Below are 23,779 nucleotides of genomic sequence, written 5' to 3'. Positions count from 1 at the left end.
CAAAAGTTATGCCTCCCGAAAGTTCGGTTACCATTTCTGGATTCTTCTAATTTTGTGCTGACTTCTAATGTGACTTCTAGAGCCTTCTATTTGGTCAGTGGATTCCAACTAGCACTTTCTAGAATTTATTCCTAATCCTTAACCCTCTGGGGTCTATTTAAGAACATTTCTGGCATTGTAAAAAGCAGTTCAAAGTGGAGTTTGAGAGGAGGTACTAAAAGGAGAAACTATCTCTAGATTTGTACTATTGTAAGCCCTTAAGGCATGTTTTGAAGTCTATTTTCTCTATACTAAATGTATTATCTTATTTACAAAGTTAATAAAATTTTCCCTTTCCTATTGTGTCCATTATGTGCTTGGGTTGTGTCCCCATCATCAACACAAGCTAGAAGATCCTAATCCACCATCTCCATTTCATCAATCTTTAAGGTCTTTACTAGATGGACATAAGTTCCTAGAACTTGATTATTTTTTCAAGCCTCATAGGGATAAGGCGATACCAAGAATCATTCCACTTCCATTACAAATCTTGTCATCTTCAGTTGCACCTCTAAACTAACCTCTACCTATCATTCCACCTAATCCTCCACCAATAGCCTTCTTCACAAACATAGTAGATTCACCAATCAATTTAAAGCATTCATCCACCTGACTATGATATACCATTTGTTCATATCAATCAAGAGGGATCCAATGGATACTATTTCACATTTTAATCATCGCTTTCATATGGCATACTCCAAGTTGGAAACACCCTACTATATAACAATTGGAGCTAAAATCTAGATTTATCTTAAAGCTATAGACCACCTCACCACTATCTTGCAAAGAAGATTATTTGCTACAGATATTGATACATTGGACAAAGTCTTCAAAGAAGCAATTAGCTTTACTAAGAAGGTCACTCTTAATGGAAGAGGATTGATGGTTCTAACTCAGCCTATTACAACAATACCAACATATCTTGTTAGAGCATAACTAATGCCTAGTCCATTCATTCCACTAACTCTAATTTCGCTACAATAGGAATCGGTTGTGCTAGCTCTAGCCATAACTTACCTATGATATTAACCTTCAAAAGTGTCTTTCTTTGAGAAAAAGGAAGTAACACCCACTGAGATAGAAATAAATATCATGATTGAGTTAGGAAAAATGAAGAAGACCATGTCTCATATCACCAATCAGCTAAGCATCTGAGATTACCACAAGGGTAGAATTGTTAATCTCACATTGGTTTTGACAATGTAGTGAAAAAACATGCAGTAATTATTTATTAGTAATATAGTTCAAGCCAAGTGGTCAAAGCATATCAAGCATCAGTTACTAGATAACACAAGTCAAGTAATATACCTAGTCAATACTAAGCACTAGTATGTGCCAAGCAGATAGCTAGTGTCAAGTCACTCATGAGCCAAGTAAACAAAGTATGTCAAGTCATTTAGGAACCAAGTTACAACATTGAAGATGTAGTAGATGTTAAGCATTAGAGACTTCAATTTATGAGTGAACAATTTTGGACATAGTTATTTGTAATGGCAGAATTTCTATGTAAACCATATTTTGGCTGACTTAAAATTTTTTATGATTCTAGAATATGTATATAGATGTATATTACACATCCATATGCATTACATGAAACCAATCAATTTGAGGGATGTTTTAAGTTTTAAAATGGATCAACCTTAGCCATTGATTCTAACCTAACCCTAGCCCACTTGTTTTTACTTAAGGAGACAAACCCTAAACAATTTATATGTGTGAAAGAAGAGAAGGAGACACCAAAGAGATGAGTGCTAAATGCAGAGAGAACATTCATGGTGACTATGGAGGTTGTGTGGTGCAAGGGCACTTGAGGAACTTTAGAGAGATGAGGACAACCAGAGGACTCCAAGCATGAAGAAAAACCAATTATATCATGGTGGAATTAACTGGGAAGTTTTAAAGCCTATCATGGCACAAAATTGCAAAATATGTAAATCCTAGGTCCTAAAGGCTCAAACAGAGACTAAATGGTCATAAGGATGTAAAAGAGATCACAATAAGATAGATTAGTATTTAGGAATTCTTAATAAGACCATTTAAGGCATTTGGCAAGTTGGAATAGTCTAAATACTTTTAAAATTCAAAATTTGTAATGTTGTTAATTCAAATTTTTGAATTACAACAACTAGTTGGATTTTGGAGGGAAAAGTGTTTTGTTTTTGTTTTAGGCCCTTAATCATTCCTATACTGACCAAAGGTAGTTAGGAAGGTTATAAGGAACATTATATATTGTGGAGAAGTCACTTTTATAGATAGATAATAGCATTTGTACGGACTGTTCACATATTTGATAAGGGAAGTCTCCATTTTTATGAGTTTGCTCTTTGTTTTTGGTGTTTTTAGAATACTATTGAATCTTGGATGAACCTTGGGAATTCACACATGTTTATATACTTCATTTCATACTTGGTTTAAGGGACTCTCAATAGTTTTTGCATTCATTGGCGCTAATTGCAATAACATTTTCAGATTTTCCTAAAGTAGTCTTGACAAAAACCTTAAAAGAATGGTCATTCCATGAATGAATGCCTAGTTCTCATGGAATGAAATTAAATAAATATTTATTATACCTTACTAACCCTATAAAATGCATTTTTGAAATAAGGAGATGAGTTTCTTGGTGATCACCATGCTGATTTGAAGCATTTTGCATTGAAATCTCTTGGTTTGCTGCAGCAGTAGGAGTTTGGCCTTAAGGAGGGCTATTTTTATGTTGGAAATAATCTATTCATGTCAAAGATAAGCTGTTCCAACCTTTGGTTCTCAAATAAAGTGCTAGATGAGCAGAGATTGACAAAGCTATAGCTTTTGAGGGTTTGAAGGCATAATTTGGGGTTTTTGTGTTTGTTGAGACCATACATTAAAATTGGTTGCATATTCCTCTAATTGGATCCATTTTATGAGGCTATAAAAGGTTCTAAACTTTGGGGATAATTTTATCATATACTTCCTTTGTAAAGTGACTGCTTTTGTGTGTTTAAAGATAGGGCTATTGTGTAGAACAACCATATTGTTCCAAAACAACCACCCTTAAGTTTTATATATGTTATGTATCTCTAAAAAGGGTATCCAAATCTGGTTTTTATTTTCCAATTCCTTTGGAAAGTATTGGAGTTAAGGGCTAAAAAACCAGTGTTGTTGTTAGGATTTGAGGTTAAGGACTAGAAAGGCTAGTTTTGGGTTTGGAGTGTTGGGTTTTATTGAGAGCTCTAAAAATAGTTGATTCATCTTATATTTGATATTTTAAGACCTTTCAATCGCTAGAATAGGGCATAGGTCTTTGCTAAGCATTTTAGGTGTTAGAGGCTTTGTAGATCATTACATTCCATTGAAAACATTGTGAATCTTGTGTATTCCTTGTTCTTGTTGTTTGGACCTTGTAACCCACCACCATCCATTGCATCATTTTGATAATATTATGAATTGTAGAATTAGTTAGAGATAATAGAAGGAAGCAGAGAAAGGACAGAGGAGACATATCTGATCAGAAGGATCAAGAAAGAGAAGATCTAACATCTAGCACCAGAGTTCTAATCAAAGGATCGTGGTGTTGAATCAGTCTAATAGGTGATGCATAGAAAATATCCTAACAAAGTAGTCATAATAGTCTTCTATAAATCTCTTAACCAAGTGCTTATTTTGCTACAAGTTTAAGTCCTCTAACAAGGCACACTTTTAGCAGGGTTTTTAAATCCTTTAATAGGGTGAGACCTAATAGTATTTGTAAGCTTTTGACATGGTAGACCTTTCCCAAGGTAGATCATAGTTTCTATTCAAACTTCTTCTAACTTTAATTAGATACATTTTATAGCTGCAGTAGTGAAGATTTGTGAGTTTCAGCCTTACCCCAATTTTACCTTCTCATTGGAGGGTTACTGGGTAACAAAATTATTGTATCATGTGCTATTTGTTTCATGCTATGGATGAACATTTGTATTTAGCTATTTTAGTTTACACATTAAATTGTGAGATGGTGTGGTGAATGATTTATGCTTAAATTTTTTAAGTGTTGATTCACACCCCCCCTGCCCCACCCCCCAACCCCTCTTAGAGTTTACTTTATGTTGGAATTAACAATGGGAAAGTAAACTCTGAGAGAGGGAGGGTGAATCATGATTTCAAAATTTTAACCATAAATACATTCACTACACATCCATCTCACAATTTGTATGTAAAATTAAATAGCTAGCTACACATGTTCATGCATAACATGAAATAGATAACATGTCACACAATAAAAAATTTGTAAAGTGTTTCCAATGAATGTTATAATAAGTTTGATCATAAACTATGATCTACCCTATGAAAGGTGTGCCCTATTAAAGGCTTACAAAGACTATTGTCTTACCCTATTAAAGGATTTCACCACCCTACTAAAAGTGTGCCTAGTTAGAAAACTTCAACTTATAATAAAGTAAGCACTCTATTAAAGGATTTGCAAGTCCTACTAGGACTATTCGATTAAGATATCTTTACTGATTCACCTATTAGAATGTTTCAACCTTGATCCTTTGGTTAGCACCTCTCTACTAGATATTACATATCATCTTTCCTAATGTATACTTGATCCTCCTGATTAGATGTGTCTCTTTAATCCTTTAACTACTTTGCTCTATTCTCTCTAACTAATTTTATGACTCATATCTCTCTCACAACCTCCTTAGTCACCATGAATACTCTCTCTGTACTTAGCATTCACCCTTCTTTTCTCATCTACACATTGCAAACTCTTTATGGTTTTCCCTCTTTAAGAATACTTAGGTGGCCTAGGGTTAGGTAGGAATTACTTATTATGATTCACCCATTTTGTCACTTAGAACATCCCTTAATTTGATTCATTTCAAGAATTACATAGGGATTCTCAATATACCTTCGTATATATCTTCTAGAATTGTAAAATAATCCTTGAGTCAACCCAAAAAGTGTTTACATAGGAGTTTTTTTCCATTATAAAAACTATGTCCAAAATTGTTTACACAACACTTGAAAGCTTTGATGCTCAGCATCCATTACATCTTTAATGTTATAACTCATCACCTAAATGAATTAGCATCCACTATTTTACTTGGCATAGAAATCACTTGACATATATGTCTTGTTCATCACTTGAGTGGCTCAGTCCATACCATCTGCTCAGCACTAACTACTTATATTACTCTACATATACTATTTACTTGATACATATAAAGTTTGATTAAGTAGTGACTTAAGTGTTTTGTCACAGCCTTGTCAAAACCAAAATGAGATCAACAATATTCCCCTCTGACATAGTGGAAAGAATGCTTTCTCATGCATATACAACCTAACTTATGTGCATAACTTAGATAATCTGTATCTCATAAAAAATTTCAAATTTTCAAAATTTTGCACAACTGATGACTCATACAGTCATACCTCTCCAAAATTTTATATCTCCCCCTAAGTTGGGTTTCCCTTTCTATATCTAAATTTTTATAACTCTTAATGAGTAAATATGTTGTACTAATGTTGTGCCCTATTTTTGTCTCAAAGTTGTTTTCTTATTATCATCTTCATTCCCTCTTTTCTTTCTCATTCCCCCTTTTTTTAACATTTATGTCATTTTGGTGGTACACTAATAGTGTGTTTGTCAAAAAATGTTTTGTGGACCTCCATGATGATCTTCAATGTTGCATCCCAATTTTTACATGCTACCTCTAGAGATTGGTATTGGATGTCTAGCTCGGTAGCAAGGTTAACTAATCTTTCATGAGTGTAAAGATGAGAATTTGTCTTCATCAATGTGTTAGCAAAGGCTAGTTCCTTGTGTAACACTTCCGTATTTGGGGTCAACATGGATTGGATGTTGATCAGCAGGAAACTTAGCATCTTATGTGTGTAGTGCTACTAGTTGACCTTGAGTAGAGAGTAATCTCTAAAAATGAGTCTAGCTTTGACTCGAAGATATTTTCAATGTTGTACCTATGAATTTTGTAGATCTCCTTGTAGTTGGTCAATAGCCCTATATGCTTCTTTTGTGAATAAATTCACATCACAAAACTTTGTGTATAGAGAAAAGATATTCTCCAACACCTTTTTTACATCTTTCATCTTGGTTGCTAGCTCAGCCTATTATAGTGCAATGGCACTAGATATCTTCTCAAGTACTCTTGTCTAAAACTTTTTTTTTGACCACTCCAATTGTTTGGTGTTTGCATCTAGGTTATCATCATTTATCTTGTCAACAATATTTACCAGTTTCTCAAGAATAGAATTATCTTCATTTGTAGCTAGGAGACTAAAGATTTTAAGAAATATATCTTTGATGTCATGAAGCACTTGCTTCTTCTAATGCTCCCTTCTCAACAACTCTTGGTGTTTCTTCCTATGAAGAGCTTCCTACAAAATGCTCATCTACTCAATAGTGACTTTTGCAAGATCAAACTTTGGAAGTTCAATCACCTCATCAAGACTCACATCTCCATATGTTATGTCTTCTAAACTTCTAGATGTCTCTACACTTGACCTAGATATTTTCAATTGTGTGGCTTGAGTGCTTAATCTCTGAAGAACTTGACTACTAGTAGGATTCATAGAAAATAGTAAGCTAACTAGAGTCTGGATAGCAATTTTTTCATCTGGGGCAATAGTCACCCTCAATTCTTCAAGATCATCAATCTAACTATCCTCTTTCTTCTCTTCACCTTGTGTTTTTGGTATAGGTGTAACACCTTATTCCTAGCTTAATCTAGTTTTTGTTCCATCTTCCTCAACTATAGTTAAGGCTTTCTTGTGAGAAATGAATGGCGCAAGAGGTAATGCAACTAGTTTTGTAACAACATCATGCTATTCATTGCTTGAACTTAGTATTTCTATAGTTTTTGCCTCTGGAGGCACACTAGATGTGTTAATGTGTTTCTGCCCTTCTACTTCCATACCTACCTTTGAAATTTCATCAGTTCTCACTAATACAAAATTTGACAATAAATTAACTACCATGGTGGAACTTTTCAAAATCTTCTTTAAAGCATCACTTGTCAAGGGATTGATGTTTTGTATAGAATTGTCAAAAACATCCTTGATTTTTACTAAGTCCTACTCACTTACTTGGTCTTCATGTGGAGGACTGGCACTCATCACTTTCACCACAAGTACACTTTGATCATCTTGTTGCTCCTCCTCAATTGTGGCCTCTTCTCCTATTTTTTCCTCAGTGCCTTCCACATGACCATCCTTGACTTACTCATATTTTGTAGTCTTAGCTACCTCTTTTTCAACTTTCTTAGGATTTTACATTTCTTGCTCACCTTTCTCTATTACAATAGGAATAGGTAACTTGTAAATAGATCTCCATATTGCTTTACTCTTGGTTACTAAATCTTCTATATTCTTCTTCAATATGCTAAATGCTTTGTATTTTGGAGTAAATTTACCTTTGTGTAACTCCATAGCCTCATCTATCATTATTTTTGACAATTTAGCCATGAGTTGGGCTAAAGTGATTTCCTTGATCTGTCTTTCAATTTGTAAGTTGTATTTCCATTTCTACTCAACTCAGTCATAAAGACTCTTAAGTAATAAGTTATCAATCTCTATAGGAGTTGATCTAAATGTAGCCATTATCATATATATGTCTTCTTCAATAGTATTTTTTTCAACTTGGTTTATCTTATCAAAATCTATGGATGCAAAGCCAAAAAAATTTGCATTTGATTTTATATTGTCACACAAATTATCTAAATCAAAGGAGGGACTATGGCTTACCACCTCGAATTAACTCATGTCATCAAATTGTGTCTTCTCCTCATGTGACTCAGTTAGAGCTACATATTTTCTCCTTTCATATGTCTTCTTAATTCGTTGTCTTAGCTCTACTGAAGTAATATTCCTCTTGCCTTTAGGTTTCTCAGCAACCTTGACTTTCCTAGTGGTTGCCCTTATGCTATCCCTAGTAATAGGAGCTACTAGCTTCTGTTGTGATAATTTCACAACCTTCTTCTTGTGTTTCTCCACTTTAAGCTTATTAGACTTTCTTTTATTTTTAGTAGGTTTGTGTGCTTCCTCAGCTTCTTCTCCCTTGACACCTTCTTCATGAGATCCCTCATCTTCTCCTTGTCCTTTAGTAATTTCCAAAGGCACTTGGACTTGTTCTTCCTCTTCTTCATCTTCTTCTTCTTCATCATCTTCCCCTTCACTAAATCTTTCCTTTAGCTTCTCCACAATTTTGTTCTTCTTTCTACCCACACAAGTTGTCTTCAAATATTTTGTAATTTTGGACTTGTATTTCTCATAATTCCCAAAAGAGGTGGCACACTTATCTATTTCCTCTGCTGGTAGAGATGTAATATTTTTTGATACCTCATCAATTTTTATCTCATATGGAAATGGCTTAAGCCATCTAACCTTGCGTAGGACTGCATGCACATATGTATAATCAACATCAACTAGAAAGAAAACATCGTCATAATGTTTCTCAACTAGTGACACTAGAATCCTTTGTCTCTACTTCATAGACTTCTTAAAGTCTTCAAAATAACTTGTCATCAATAACTCAAAGTTATCTCCAAGTTGTTCTAAGAATTCTCCAATCTGAAATGCAATAGACCTATTGGTCTTCTAAGAAACTTTAGCAAATGAAGGAAATGTGTTCTACACATAAAAGAAAATAAAAACTAATAAAGAGCCAAATTTGCAAGATGCACTATTGGTTTTCCTTATGGCCTAAAATTTTTAAGATAGTTGTTGAAGTTTCAACTCTGCAAGGTCATAGGTGTGGTCTCTCTTTACTATTTTGTATCCCAAATCTACAGTCATGTAGGACACACTATTCAATCTACTAGATTGAAAGAACTTTTGAGCTATCACTCTCATAGAAAAATAAATCAGGGGGTTTGAGATAGAATCAATAAACATTCCCCTATTATTCAATACTACACCTGTGCTCTTCTTAATTGTATCTTTTGAGTCACTTTGCATGCTCTTGGGTCGATCTACGTTAGGAAACCCTAACACTTGGCTAATGATCCTTTTAGTGATCTTAATGGGTCCATCTTTTATCCAGATGAATTTTTCATATATTCTACTAAGCACCATCTTGATTCATTTAGTCTTGAATACATTAGGCAAATCTAGGGCATGGGTCAACCCTTTCCCTTCTACGATTTTATTGGCTTCCCTTAAAACTCCATCATTGCAAAGTTGACTATAAAATTTCTTTGACTCCATGTCACCTATACTTCCAACTTTTCATGTGTAAAAACACTTGACATCCTAAATCATTAATACTTTTGGTGGTATCATTGATAGTGAACTAGATGGGTCTCCTTTGTATGTAGTCTCAAGTATTGCCCAGAAAGGTGGTTGTCTAATCTCATTACTAATCAATTGCACATTCAAAACTTAATTTCCCCTCTTTTCTAACATTTTTAGAAGAGCTTTATGCCATATTTGATACCTAGGGTTTACAAAAACTCAAACGATGAAACTTGGCACTAGTAAAATACCTATCCAATCTTGAATATGTCAAGTTGCAATTGATTTTTTTTTTCAAATGCAAGAATATCCTAATGAAATTCACTTTTTTTTCTCTTCATGCTTTCTTCAATCTCAAATGAATGAAAATTAGTCAAGAAATGACTATATAATTCTTTAAAAAATTCAATAAATAGTTGATGTCTACATAGCTATAAGCTTGGTCAATATAGGGTTTCCAACTCAATCGGCTTACTCATGACTTTCACTTTTCTCAATTCACATATCATGCTTAGCTAATACTACCATACCTTCACATCTTGGCATCAACTAAAATTACATTCATGCTTGATAGTAACTATGAAATCTTTCATGCTTAGAAATAACATGAAAACTAACAAAACTAAAGGCTTCTTCTAGGTTCTAATTATTCCTTTGCATCTCAATTCATGCATATATAATCTTTTCATAACTTATATTATTGGAACTAATATAAAATATTTCATTTAGATATCATTCCCACATACCTTTTGATTTCCTAGTTGGAGGTGATGTGATCACCTGATCTATTGGATGAAGTGGCCTCATCTAAACTTGTTGTGCTACAATCTCCCTTTTTCTTCCATGTCTTGTTCATCTACACTTTGACTTTCTCAACATCAACTTTTTCTTTGCCTTTATTAAATTCAATTCTTGGTGTTTTTAACCTTGTTGGACAATTTCTACTAATATCACCAGTCTTCAAAGAACTAAAGCGTGTAGTTTGACTCAACCATCTACTCTAATCACTTCTAAAATGTGTTCTAATGTAATTCTCAAGAACATGTTCATATTCTTGACAATTGTGACAACTATACCTTGTGTTGTAATCCCAATTGTAGGATTTTACATTTTTTTGTACCTTTGTTTTCTTTTTTGATGTCCACTTGGCATTAAATTTGTATTCATATACTTTATGTCCATATTTTTGACAATTATGGAAATATCCTTCAATTCTTTGTGCTCTTAAGGTCTTGGTTCTGCCTTCATGTGCTTGATGTCCTTTCTTGTTGCACTTACTAAAGTAATCCATGAATTTATGCTTAGAGTTCTAATTCTCATTGTTACTCCTACAATCATTTGTTGTATGACCTAACTTTCCACAATTATAACAAGTGGGTTTATAGTTCTTATCTTTGTGGTTTCTTTGCTCATCACTTTTAGAGGATTCTCCTTCCTCATTACTAGTGTATCTCATCTAATAATATCATTTTTAGATCTAGAAGATCTTATCAGTTTCTCAAAATATTTGATGGATTCACTAGGTTTGTTTAAACGTTTAGCAAAGAAAAATTCTCTTCTTAGTTCATTCCTCAATTTTTCATTCTATAACTTTAGATTTGTGATCTCAATGTCTTTTCCATTAAATTCATGGTTGGTAATCATCATTTGATTCATTTTTTCAAGTTACATGTTAGCAATCCTTTGTATCTCTGATGTCTTCTCCTCCAACCTATTGGTCAGTTTCCTTTAGTAATCTTCAATTATGACTGTATCTTCCTCAGCTCTATTTTTCTACTCAATCACATAACATATCAATACTGATTGGACTTCATGTTCTATCTTAAGATTTCTAACCTATTTAGTTAGGGAACCGTTCTTTTCCATTAGATCTGCAACTACAATATCAAATTGACTAGAGTTTCCATTTGCAAACAATTCAACAATGTCTTCATCTTGATAATGTCTATCATTCTCTTCAATAGCTATCTCTTTCCTTCTCTTTAATGAGCACTTCAACTCATCTCTTGCTTTATTGAGTTGGTGTAGGGAAAGTTGGACTTCAATATTCTTGTTCTCAATAACATTTCCCAAATTTTAGACTTCCATCTTCAAGATCTTTCCTCAAAGCTGCAAACCTTTTCTTTTTAGAGAATAAGGCTCTGATACTAGTTTTAGGAAAGTAAACTGTAAGGCGGGGGTGTAAATCATAACTTCAAAACTTTAATCATAAAAACATTCACCACACATCCATTTCACAATATGCATGTAAATTGAAATAGTTAGCTATAAATGTTCATCCATAGCATGAAATAAATAGCACATGACACAATATTCTTTTACCTAGAAACCCTCCAATGAGAAGGTAAAATTGGAGTGGGGATGACACCCACAAATATTCACTACTATAGTAGTTGTAAAGTGTATCCAATGAAGATACAATAAGTTTGATCATACACTATTATCTACCCTATGAAAGGTCTTCCCTATAAAGGGCTTACAAAGATTGTTAAATCTTACCTTGTTAAAGGATTTCAATACCCTACTAAAAGTGTACCTAGTTAGAGGACTTTAGCTTACAATAAAGTAAGCAGCCTATTAAAGGATTTACAAAATCATGCTAGGACTACTTGATTAAGAGATTTTTACTAATTCACAAATTAGAATGTTTCATCCTTGATCCTTCAGCTAGCACCTCTCTACTACATATCAGATCTCCTCTTTCCTAATGTCTACTTGATCCTCCTAATTAGGTGTATCTCTTATGTCATTTAACTGCTCTTCTCTATTCTCTCTAATTGATTCTATAATTCATATATCTCTCACAACCTCCTTAATCACCTTGAATTCTCTCTTTGTACTTAGTAGTCACCCTTCTCACCCTTCTCTTCTCATCTATACATTGCAAACTCTTTTAGGATTTTCCCTACTTAAGAAGACTTAGGTGACCTAGGTCTAGATAGGAATCAACGATTGTGATTCACCCATTTTTTTTGCTTAGAACATACCTTAATATGATTGATTGCATGAATTGCATAGGGATTTTCAATATAACTTTGTACATGTCTTCTAGAATTGTAAAACAATCCTTAAGTCAGCCCAAAAATGGTCTACATAGGAGTCTATACCATTACAAATAACTATGTTCAAAAATATTTACTTAACACTTGAAAACTTTAATGCTCGGAATCCATTACATTTTTGATGTTGTAACTCGCCACCTAAATGACTTGACATCCACTATTTTACTTGGCATATGAATAACTCAGCATATATGTATTTCTTATCACTTGAGTGACTTGGCACATACCATATGCTCGACACATACTAGTACTCAACACTAACTACATATATTGCTTGACATACATTGTTTACTCAACACATAAAAAGTTCTATTACATAATGACTTAAGTGTTTTGTCACTACCTTGTCAAAACCAAAATGAGATCAACACTTTCCTATTATAATTTCCAACAATTGGTATCAAATCTTTGTTCTTTGGAAAGGAAATCTTTGCACCTTTGAGGAAAGATCTTGAAGATGGAAGTCTACAAGTTGAGAAAGACTATTGAGAATAAGAAGATTAAAATCCAAATTTTCCTATACCAACTCAATAAAGAAAGAGATGAGTTAAAACACTCATTAAGAGAAGGAAAGATATATCCATTGAAGAGAATGACACTCATTATCAGGAGGAAGACACTACTAGATTGTTTGTAGATGGAAACTCAATTGAATTTGATGCAGTAGTTGTAGATCTAATGGAGAATAATGGTGCCCTAGCTAAAGAGGTCATAAATCTCAAGAGATGAGTTAAATTGCTCACTAAAGAGAAGGAAATAGATAACTATTAAAGAGAATGACAAACATTACCAAGAGGAAGATGCATGTTTTCACAAGCAACAACTCAAATCAAAACCCTAAGTAAAAATTCAAGGGTTACCATCATAAGTGCAAAAAAAAAGGACATTAGGCACATGAATGCAGGACCAAGACCTTAAGAACATATAGATTTTAAGGATATTTCCATAATTGTTAGAAGTATGGACATAAAGCATATGAATGCAAATCTAATGCCAAGTGGACATCAAACAACTAGACAAAGGTACAACAAAACGTAAAATCCTACAATTGGGATTACAATACAAGGTATAGTTGTCACTATTGTCAAGAATATGGACATGTTCTTGAGAATTTGATTATAACACATTTTAGAGGCAACTACAATATATGGTTGAGTGAGACTACATGCTTTAGCTATTTGAAGAATGGACATATCGGCAGAAATTGTCCAACTAGATTAACAACATTGAGTAATGGAACCAATAAAGGCAAAGGAAAGGTCAATGTTGAGAAGGTAAAAGTGAAGATGAATAAGGCATGGAAGAAGAAGGATGATTACACTACATCAAGCTCAAATGAGATCACTTCGTCCAATGGATAAAGTGATAACATCAAACCCAATTAGGCAATCAAAAGGCATGTGTGGGACTATTATTTAAAAGTAATATTATACATCAATCCCAAGAGTCTAAGTTATGAAAAGATAATAAGCATGAATTAAGATGTAATATATTGGTTAGAACCTGGACGAAGTCTATATTTTTAGTTTTCATGTTGTTGTCAAGCATGAAAGGTTTCATAGTTACTACCGAGCGTGAATGGAATTTTAGTTGTTACTGAGTAATGAAAGTATGGTAGTATTGGTTGAGCTTTCTATTTTAGTTGAGCATAGTGAAAATCATGTGTAAGTCAAGTGATTTGAAAACCCTATGGTAGCTAAGCTTATAGTTGTGTAAGCATTAATTATTTATTTCAGAATTCTAAGGGTTATATAGTTGTTTCTTGACTCATTTGCATTCACCAATGATCAAAGAGAGCACAATGAGCATGAAGGAAAATTCCAATAGGATATTCTTTCATTTGTGAACCTAATTCAACTACAACTCAACATATTCATCAAATTGGAAAGGTATTTTAATGGTGTCGATTTTCATTGTTTGAATTTTCATGAACCCTAAGTATCAAATATGGTAGCTAGCACTTTTGTGAATGTTAGGAAAGAGGGAAAGAAGGTTTTCAATATGCAACTAATTAGTAATGATTTAATACAAACACCTTTCTAAGAAATACCTAAAATTGCATATAAAGGAGACTCATCTGGTGCATTTTCAATGATATCATCAAAAGTTCTTATGGTCCAAGATGTTAGGTGTTGTTATAGTTGTAAAGTTGGAAGTATACGAGACATGGAGATAATGGATTTGTACAACCAACTTTGTGTGGAGTCTTAAGGGAAGAAAAAAATTATAGAAAAGAAAGGATTAACCCATGCCCTAGATTTCCCTAATATATTCAAGATTGAATGGATAAAGATTATGCTCAGTAAAATACACAATGATTTCATATAGTTAGAAAATAGACTGATTAAAATCACAAAAAGAATCATCAACCTAGCGATAGGGTATCCTACCCTACATAGACCTAAGAGCATGTGAAGTGATCCAAAGGAGATAATTAAGGAGAACAAAAGTGTAGTATGGAACAATTGAGGGGTGTCTATAGATTCTATCCTAGACCCCCTAATTTCTTTTGGACTGAGAATGATCACACATAAGTTCTTTCAGTCTAGTAGATCGAATAGTGTATCATGTATGGTAGTGGATTTGGGATACAATATAGTGAAGAGAGACCACACATATGACCTTGCCAATTTGAAACTTAAGCAACTGTCTAGAAACTTGGAGGCCATAAGGAAAACAAAGAGTGCATCTTGTAAACTTGGCTCTTTACTAGTTTGTATATTCTTTTATGTGTAGAAAACATTTCCAACTTCTAGAAAAGTTTCTTGGAAGACTAATATCTCTATTATAGTTTTGATTATATAGTTCATAGAATAGTTTTAAGATAATTTTGAGTCAATAATGACAATTTAATTTGAGGATTTTAAGTAATATATGAAAGAAAGACTAAAGATTCTTGTGCCACTAGTGGAGAAACATTGCAATGATGTTTACTTCTTAGTTGATGTAGATTATACATATGTGTAGGCTTCTATTCATAAGGTTAAATGGCTTAAACCCTTTCCATATGAGTTTAATGTAGATGAGGCATCTACAACTATCACAACTCTATTAGCAAAAAAAATTAATAAAAGTGTTGTTACAAGCTAGAGTTGTCATTGTACCAAAAGATCAACCTCTTAATGCTCGATGCAAGCACTAGAATCATAGAACACAAGAGGTGATTAAGCCATGTCATGAATCTCAAAGGGGAACATTGGAAGTTAGTCCAACAATCCCCCCTCAATGTTACCTGAGGAGATTTGAACCTGCGACAAGCTCTGATACCTCTTGTTACAAGCTAGAGTTATCATTGTGCCAAAAGATTGACCTATTAATGCCCAATACAACCTCTAGACTTATAGAACATAGGAGGCAGTTAAGCCATGTCACAAATCTCAAAGGATAATGTTGGCATTAGAGCAACAAGTTCCACCTCATTTGGGAACTATAAGAAAGACAAGTCTAGGATTACAATTGACTTGAAAATAACTATTGTTCTTAGGAAGAAGAACAAACTTTTGAAAAAGTTAAAAGAGAGATTCAAAAAAGGGCCTGAAGAAGAGGAAGATGAAGATGATGGAGAGGATTAGCAAGTCCAAGCCTCATTGGCACTCACTCAAGGACAAGGAGAAGATGAGGAAGTTAATTAAGAAGGGGTTGAGGAAGAAGAAACCAAGGAAGCACCTAAAATAGGTGAGAAGAAGAAGAGAAAGGCAAAGAAGCCTATAGTGGAGAAACCCAAGAATCTTGTGGAACTTTCACAATAGAAGCTAGCAGTACCTACTACTAGGTCTAGCATAATGGCAACCACTAGCAAGTTAAGGTTATTGAGAATCCAAGAGGAAAAAGGACTATTTCCTCAGCAAAGCCAAGCCACCCAACAAAGAAGACATATGTGAGGAGGAAATACACTCTAGCAGTCGAATAAGATGAGGAGAGTATAGAGTCTGATGTCATGAGTCAATTCAAGGTGGTAAGCCACAATCCATCCTCTAACATATATAATTTGTGTGACAATGTAAAATCAAATGCAAATTTATCTAGTTTTGCACACATTGATTTTGATAAGTTAGGAAAAGTTGAACAAAATACTATTGAGGAAGCCATATATGTGATGATAGCTACATTAAAATAAACTTCTATTGAGATTTCCAACTCACTACCCAAGAGTCTATATGACCAAGTTGAGTGGAAATGGCAATATAGCTTGCAAATAGAGACACAAATTAGGCAATCCACTCTAGCCCAAGTTATGCTATAATTGGATAAGAGGAATATTACCAAGGCTATGGACAAGCACAAGTCTAAATTTTCCCCTAAATATAGATATTTCCATATCTTGAACAATAATATTGAGCATGTGGTAACCAAGATTACACAAATCTAGAAAATAATCTATGGGTCATCCACTCCATCTATAAAAGAGAAAGGTGAGCAAGAAATGCAAGACCCTAAGAAAGTTGAACAAGAGAAAGAAGAAAATGCACAAGAGGTATCAGTTAAGGATGGTAGTGTGGGAGGCACTAAGGAAGAAGCAATAGAAGAGGCCACAACTGAAGAAGAGCAACAAGATGAAGATAATATACAAGATGGACAAGTGGTTGAATAGTAGTCCCCTACATGTAGACCAAGTGAATTAAAAGGATTCAATAAAAATTAAGGATGTTCTTGATAATTCTACTCAGAACATCAATCCTTTGACTAATGATGACTTGAAGAAGATATTGAAATATTCCACCATGGTAGAAATATTATGCACAAATCTTGTATTGCTAAGAATAGATGAAATTGAAAATATAGAAGTGGCATCATCAAGGGAGAAACAAATTGACACATCCAGTGTGTCCCCTCCAACTATAGAGGTAAAAGAGATAGAAGACCAAAGTGCAAGCATTAACCAACTAAGTGTTATTAATATAACATAGGTAGCATTGTCTCTAGTGAAACTCATTTAAACTAAGAAAAACTTAGTCACAGTTGAGAAATATGGAACTAAAGTTAATCTAGTTTAGAAATCAAGTCTTGCACCTGTAGAACCAGAATCAGTATGAAAAGAACATTAAAAAATGAAGTAAACATTCACAAACCAAAAACTAAATTCACATATATGCTTAGACTAAGAAAGAAAATAAGAAGTGCAAACCTCACAAGAGAAAACACTCCATGCTTTCTTGATTCTGTAGATGTGTCCTTTTGCTGTGGATGTATGCTCAAGATGCTCAAAAGCTGCTTCAATGGAGATGGGTAATGGCAAATTGGTAGCTTTGTGAGCTCTCAATTTGGCATTATAAGGGTATGGTTGATGGCTTTGGTTCTCAAAATAGCATGGTAACTTTAGCTCAAAGATTGTTGATGAAATGGCTTGGGATGGGATTCAATTTATAGGCTAAGGGGTAGAGGGATGGAGGGCTTAGATGCAAGGATGGATGAAGGCTTAAGGAGGGCTAAGATGCACTCAAAGGGGAGCACCTGGATTGTGCTTGTTTAGCACCAATGGGAAGGTGACACTTGTCACAAGGAGGATGAGTGTGAGAGGGTAGGGTTAAGGGTTGGTTAAAGTCATGATGAGTGGGGTTGAGTATGTAAGAGGGATGTAAGAGGAATGAGTGTGGAAGAGGGAAGAGTGTGGAAGATGGGTGTAAGAGTCATGAGTGGGCTTGTAAGAGCACTCATGACTTAGTGGTTGGGTTTTTTGAGGGAAGACTTTGGTTTGGTTTAGGAAAGTTTTAAACTTGTTTAAGGAATGTGACAACATTAGGGGGTGGATTAGGCTTGGGTTTAGGATTAGATTAGGGATGTTAGAGATGTGCAAGTGGATGGCATTAATGAGGATGGGTGAGTTAGTGGCTAAGCTTGGTTAGCATGGGTGGATGGGGTGGATTAGGCTAAATGGAGGATTAGAGATAGGTTAGGGGTTTTTGAATTTGAGGATTTCATTTATCAAATAGATTTATTTAATAAATGGGGATTTTTGGAATTAGATAGGAGAAACGGATTTAATTGATAAATAATAGATTATTTGATTTATCAATTAGTACTATAGATGATTAATGAAATTAATCAACTAGGGGATGAAAAAGGATTAATTAAATAAAAATCTAATTAATAATGCCTTTTTAGATAACTAAATAGGATTACTAAAATAGTGTAATCAAATTTAGGTGTCTACAACACCTACTCCACAAACTCAAGGTGAAGCATAGACATAAGTGAGACAAGATGATAAGTCTGAAGAATTGAAGGTGACCACTAACCTAGAGGAACAAATTTCCATATAGACTCTAGTTACCTTACCAATTTCTATAACTCCTACCAATAGTTGAGTTCTTCATAGGCCAAGAACTCATGCCACACCCTTGTAGATATCAAGGCCAAGTGTAGAAACATCAAGGAGTTCAGAAGAAATATCTGGTGGAGATGTAAGCCTCGATAGGTGATTGAAGTACCAAATTTTGATCTTAACACAATCACCATTGAATTGATGAGAATTCTATATGAATCTCTATAGAGGAAGAAACAACAAGAGTTTCTAAGAAGGGAGCATAAGAAGAAGCAAGTGCTTCATGACATCAAAGATATATTTCTTCATTCTTTCAATCTTCTAGCTACTAATGAAGAAAAATCAATTATTAAGCAACTAGTATATATGGTTGATAAGATTAGTGATGAAGACCTGGATTCCAATACAAAACACTTGGAATGGTATGAAAGAAAATTTCACACTAAGGTACTTGAAAAGATATCTAGTGTCATTGCACTATGACAAGTTGATTTAGCAACCAAGATGGACAATGTGAAGAAGGTTTTGGAGAAGATTTTCTCTCTTTACACCAAGTTATGTGATGTGAATCTTTTCACACAAGAGATTCAAAGGGTCATTGACCAACTAGAGGGATATCTAAAGGCTACATGTAATACCTTAAAACTATCTCCTAGTCAAATTTAATCACATTTTCAAATATTGTTATCCACTCAAGCTGAAAGCACAAGATGCCAACATTCTAGCTACCTTGATTAGCATCTAATCCATGTTGACCCCACACATGGAATTATTGCACAAGGAACTAGCCTATGCTGAGATATTGGTGAAGAAATATTCTCATGATGTCTTAGTTCACCTTGTTGCTAAGCTAGATATTCAATATCAATCTCTAGAGGTAGCATGCAACAATTGGGATGTAGCATTGAAAATCATAATGGACATCCATAAATCATTTTTGGATAAACACACTATTTTTGTACCACCCAAGACATAAGTGTTAAAAAAAGGGATATTGAAGTGAAGTGAAGGGGATTATGAAATTTTAGGAGTAATTATGCATAAATAGGGTATAGAAAATATACTCAGTAGGAGTATCAAATTCAGATATAGTAAGGAAACATTTTCTCAGGGAGAGTAATGGAGTATTGAAGTTTTTAGAGGTATGCCTATTAGTCATCCATTTTTGAAAAATTTTGAAGTTTTTAAAATTTTTTATATGAGTCAAGTCACAGATATATTGTCTAAGTTATGCTCATAATAAAGATTGTATTGCATGAAACATCTTTTTTAAACTCAAGTCAAAGGGGGAGACTTTTAATCTTAGATTGGTTTTGACAAGGTAGTGATAAAACACTTAGTCATTATCTATCAGTATTACAGTGCAAGCTAAGTGATCAAAGTGAGCCAAGTAATCAGTACAAGCCGAGTGATCAAACCATGTAGAGCATCAATTGTCAGACAACATATGCTGAGTAATATACCTAGTCAGTGTCATGCATTAGTAGGTGCCAAGTAAAAAGAGTATGTTGAGTCATTTAGGAATTGAGTTACAATATTGAAGATATAGTGAATGTCAAGCATCACAAAATTCAATTTATGAGTGAATAGTTTTGGACATTTTTTTTTTTAATGGCACAAACTTCTATGTAACCATTTTTGTGCTAACTTCATTATTGGTTTATGATTCTACAAGATGTATATAGATTTATATTATGAATCCCTATGCAGTACATGAAACCAATCAAATTGAGAGATATTCTAAATGGTAAAATGGATCAACCTCAACCATTGATTCTAATCTAACCCTAGCCCACTTGTGTTTACTTAGGGAGACAAACCCTAAATAGTTTGTATGCATAAAGGAAGAGAAGGAGATGTAAGATAGATGAATGCTAAGTGTAGAGAGAGCATTCATGGTGGATATGGAGGTTGTGATAATGTTATGAATTGTAGATTCAATTAGAGAGAACAGAGGAAAGCATAGAAAGGATAGAGGAGACATATCTAATTAGAAGGATCAAGTACACATCATGAAAGAGAATATTTGGCATCTAGTAGTAGACTTCTAACCAAAGGATCATGGTGCTAAATCATTCTAATAGTTGATGTACAGGATATCTCCTAATAGAGCAGTCCTAATAGGTTTTTTTTAAATCTCATAACTGAGTGCTTATTTTATTGCAATTTTAAGCCCTCTAACAAGGCACACTTTTAGTATGGTGTTTAAATCCTTTAACAGGGTGAGAACTAATAGTCTTTGGAATCCTTTAATAAGGCATACATTTTATAGGATAGATCATAGTTTATGGTCAAAATTCTTGTACCCTTAATTGGCTACACTTTACGGCTGTAGTAGTGAAGATTTGTGGGTGTTATCCCCACCTCAGTTTTACCTTCTCATTGGATGGTTTCTGGGTAAAAAATTTATTGTGTCATATGTTATGGATGAACATGTGTAGCTAGCTATTTCAGTTTATATGTTAAATTGTAAGATGGATGTGTGATGAATTTTTTATGGTTAAAGTTTTGAAGTGATGATTCACAACAACCCCCCCCCCCCCCCCCCCAACTCACTCTTAGAGTTAGCTTTCCTATTGTAATTTCCAACAAGAATAACAACTTTTAGAAAATGAATGCATGCCCTTACAAAAATGATAACTATGGTCAAAATTACAACAATAACCTCAATGGAAATAGCAATGTAGGGAATAATTTCAACCCTCCATTTCATAATAATAGTTTCCAAATATAGAATAGATAATGGAATACCTTTCCAAACAATGTACATATCCCTACAGAGAACAATAATAATGCTCAATTTGTGGACATCAATCAATTTGACACTAGTCAAAACATACCTAATAATGGTGGCTCATATTTCAATAGAAATCAAGAAGTAAACCATAATTCACAAAAGACTAATAATGAGCCCCCTGCATAGTTCAATAATATGCTATTAGAATCTTATGAATCACCACACAATTTATGAATGGAAGAACATGTCAATGAAGAATTTACCTTTTCATTTATTCAAGAATCAAATCCTGAACCAAAAGAGATGTTTCCTGTCAGAACAACAATAGAAATACTTACAACTTACAAAATAGGAGAGACCCCATGACTAATGGGATTCCTCCTATATCATAAACAACATGATGTAGGAGCATCCTAGGTGTAAGAGAAATCTTGCATCACATAAAAATATTTTATTTTCAGTCTTAAATATTTTAATAAGGACTAGTAGACAAGGTGATTACTATTTATGGGAACTTGTTATTTTTCATAAGCTTTTCATACATCCTTGGAATGTTCTCACTTTCTACATGAAGGTCCATTTTAGAGTTATAAGCCTACCATAAAAATCTAATTTCTCCAACTAAAGTATCAGACAAGTTATTATGGGTTTTCAATGGAAATTTTTCCTATAAAATATTTAAGCTCACCATTGGAGGACTTGGAGTGCCTAGATGAGGTCCAAAAACTTGATGGAAGGGTTCTTGCACAATTTTGAGTCCATAGTTCAAGAGCTGGCATTTCTAAAAAGTGGTTATAATAGGCAATTAGAGCAACAATTTGTGAGTTATGGTCTTTCAAAATTGGGCTACATGAAATATCTAATATAATTATCAAAGATGTATTTGGATGACTCTATATGTATTTTTAGGGTTTGTCAGCCATAGGTATTAAGTTTCAATGTCTAAAACTTTCCCAAGTGGCATAAAATTAATTATTTAAGAAAGACTTGAAAGTTGTCTAGAAAAGCTCTGGGTGGTAGTCCGCAGCTTACTCTTGTAAATTACTATAATGAAGGTGCCCATGTGGGTTAGCATTTTGTACTTGTGAATTTGGTAATTCCACATTTGTGGTGCAAATAAGAAGTCCATATTTTGTGCTCACATTTGTTGTTGTTTCTTTGTTTTTGTTATGAGTTTATAGTATTAAGAGGAGAACCCTTCCTTAAGTGGTATTAGAGCTAGAGTTTTTGAGTGTGTGGATAGACATCGACTATGAGGTAGTTCATACTAGGTCCATGGTTTAAGTTGAGCATGTAGACAAATTACCGATTGTGAGGTAGTTTGCACTAGGGTCTCAACGGAATTGCAAAAATGTCTCCACAAAGAGAGCATGGTGGAAGAGTTATAGGTGTTGCACCTAAGTGTTTCCTATCCCTCCAAAGACAAATACAAGAATTAGAAGAACAAATTCATAGAGGAATAAATCTTCTTGTAAGAGATGAAGCAAGGATGATGACAAAGTAGTTGAAAATGCTAAAGTAGAGGTAGTTCTAAACCCAGAGGAAGAGAGGCTTTTTAGGGCCATCTCCAAGATTAGAAGAAGACATAAGTTTGAGCTTCCCACATTTTTGAGAATTCTTAACCTAGACTAGTTGATCAATTAGATCAATGAACTAGAGGAGCACTTTGAGTATGAAGATATTGATGATCCTGATAGGGTCAAGTTTGTGAAGGAAAAACTAAAGGGACATGTGAACATCTGGTGGTAGGAGGTTCAATTGAAGCAAAATAGAAAGGGAAAGGAAAAAATCAACAAATGGGAATGGATGATAGCAAAACTAAAATGATAATTCATTCCCATGGATTATGAGCTTGATCTATTGAAGAAAATGCAAGGGTTGAAGTAAGCGAGGAAATCAGTTCAAGAGTATACCATAGATTTCTATTGAGTTCTCATTAGAACCAGTTATGCAGAAGTTGATAAGAGAAAGTGGCTCATTATCTTAATGACTTAAGGCCAAGTATTTAGGACAAGCTAAGTCTAGTTTGAATGAACAATATTGAGGAGGCATACTAGTTTTCCATAAGAGTTGACAAGAAACTAAACAAGAATTTTGACAAGAAGAATAGCAAAAGAGGTTGTGGTGGAAGATCTAGTGGACGGTCTTATGGAGGCTAGAATGGTGATCAAAAGAATAAGGGTGAGGCTAGAAGTAGTAGTTAGAACTGGAGGGGAAAAAATTCCAATCATTTTCATGGTCAAAATAATAGGGATCATAGAGGAAGAGGCAAAGGACAAGAATCTCGAAGAGGAGGCTTCTATGGGAAATGTTTTCATTATAGAGAAGAAGGGCATAGAGCATTTGAATGTACCTAGCACCAAGGAAGGAAAATTCAAAGAACAAAAGGTTGGGCCAAAGTTGCACATGTTGATGAAGATGCCAGATCATCACATTTTGAAGATGCTAAAAGAGGAGAAGTCTTAG

This window comes from Cupressus sempervirens, chromosome 9, assembly GCF_028749045.1.
Source record: "Cupressus sempervirens isolate cs-2001-9-10 chromosome 9, ASM2874904v1, whole genome shotgun sequence".
NCBI classification, from domain to species: Eukaryota; Viridiplantae; Streptophyta; class Pinopsida; order Cupressales; family Cupressaceae; genus Cupressus; species Cupressus sempervirens.
Note: the sequence above shows the minus strand (reverse complement) of the source record.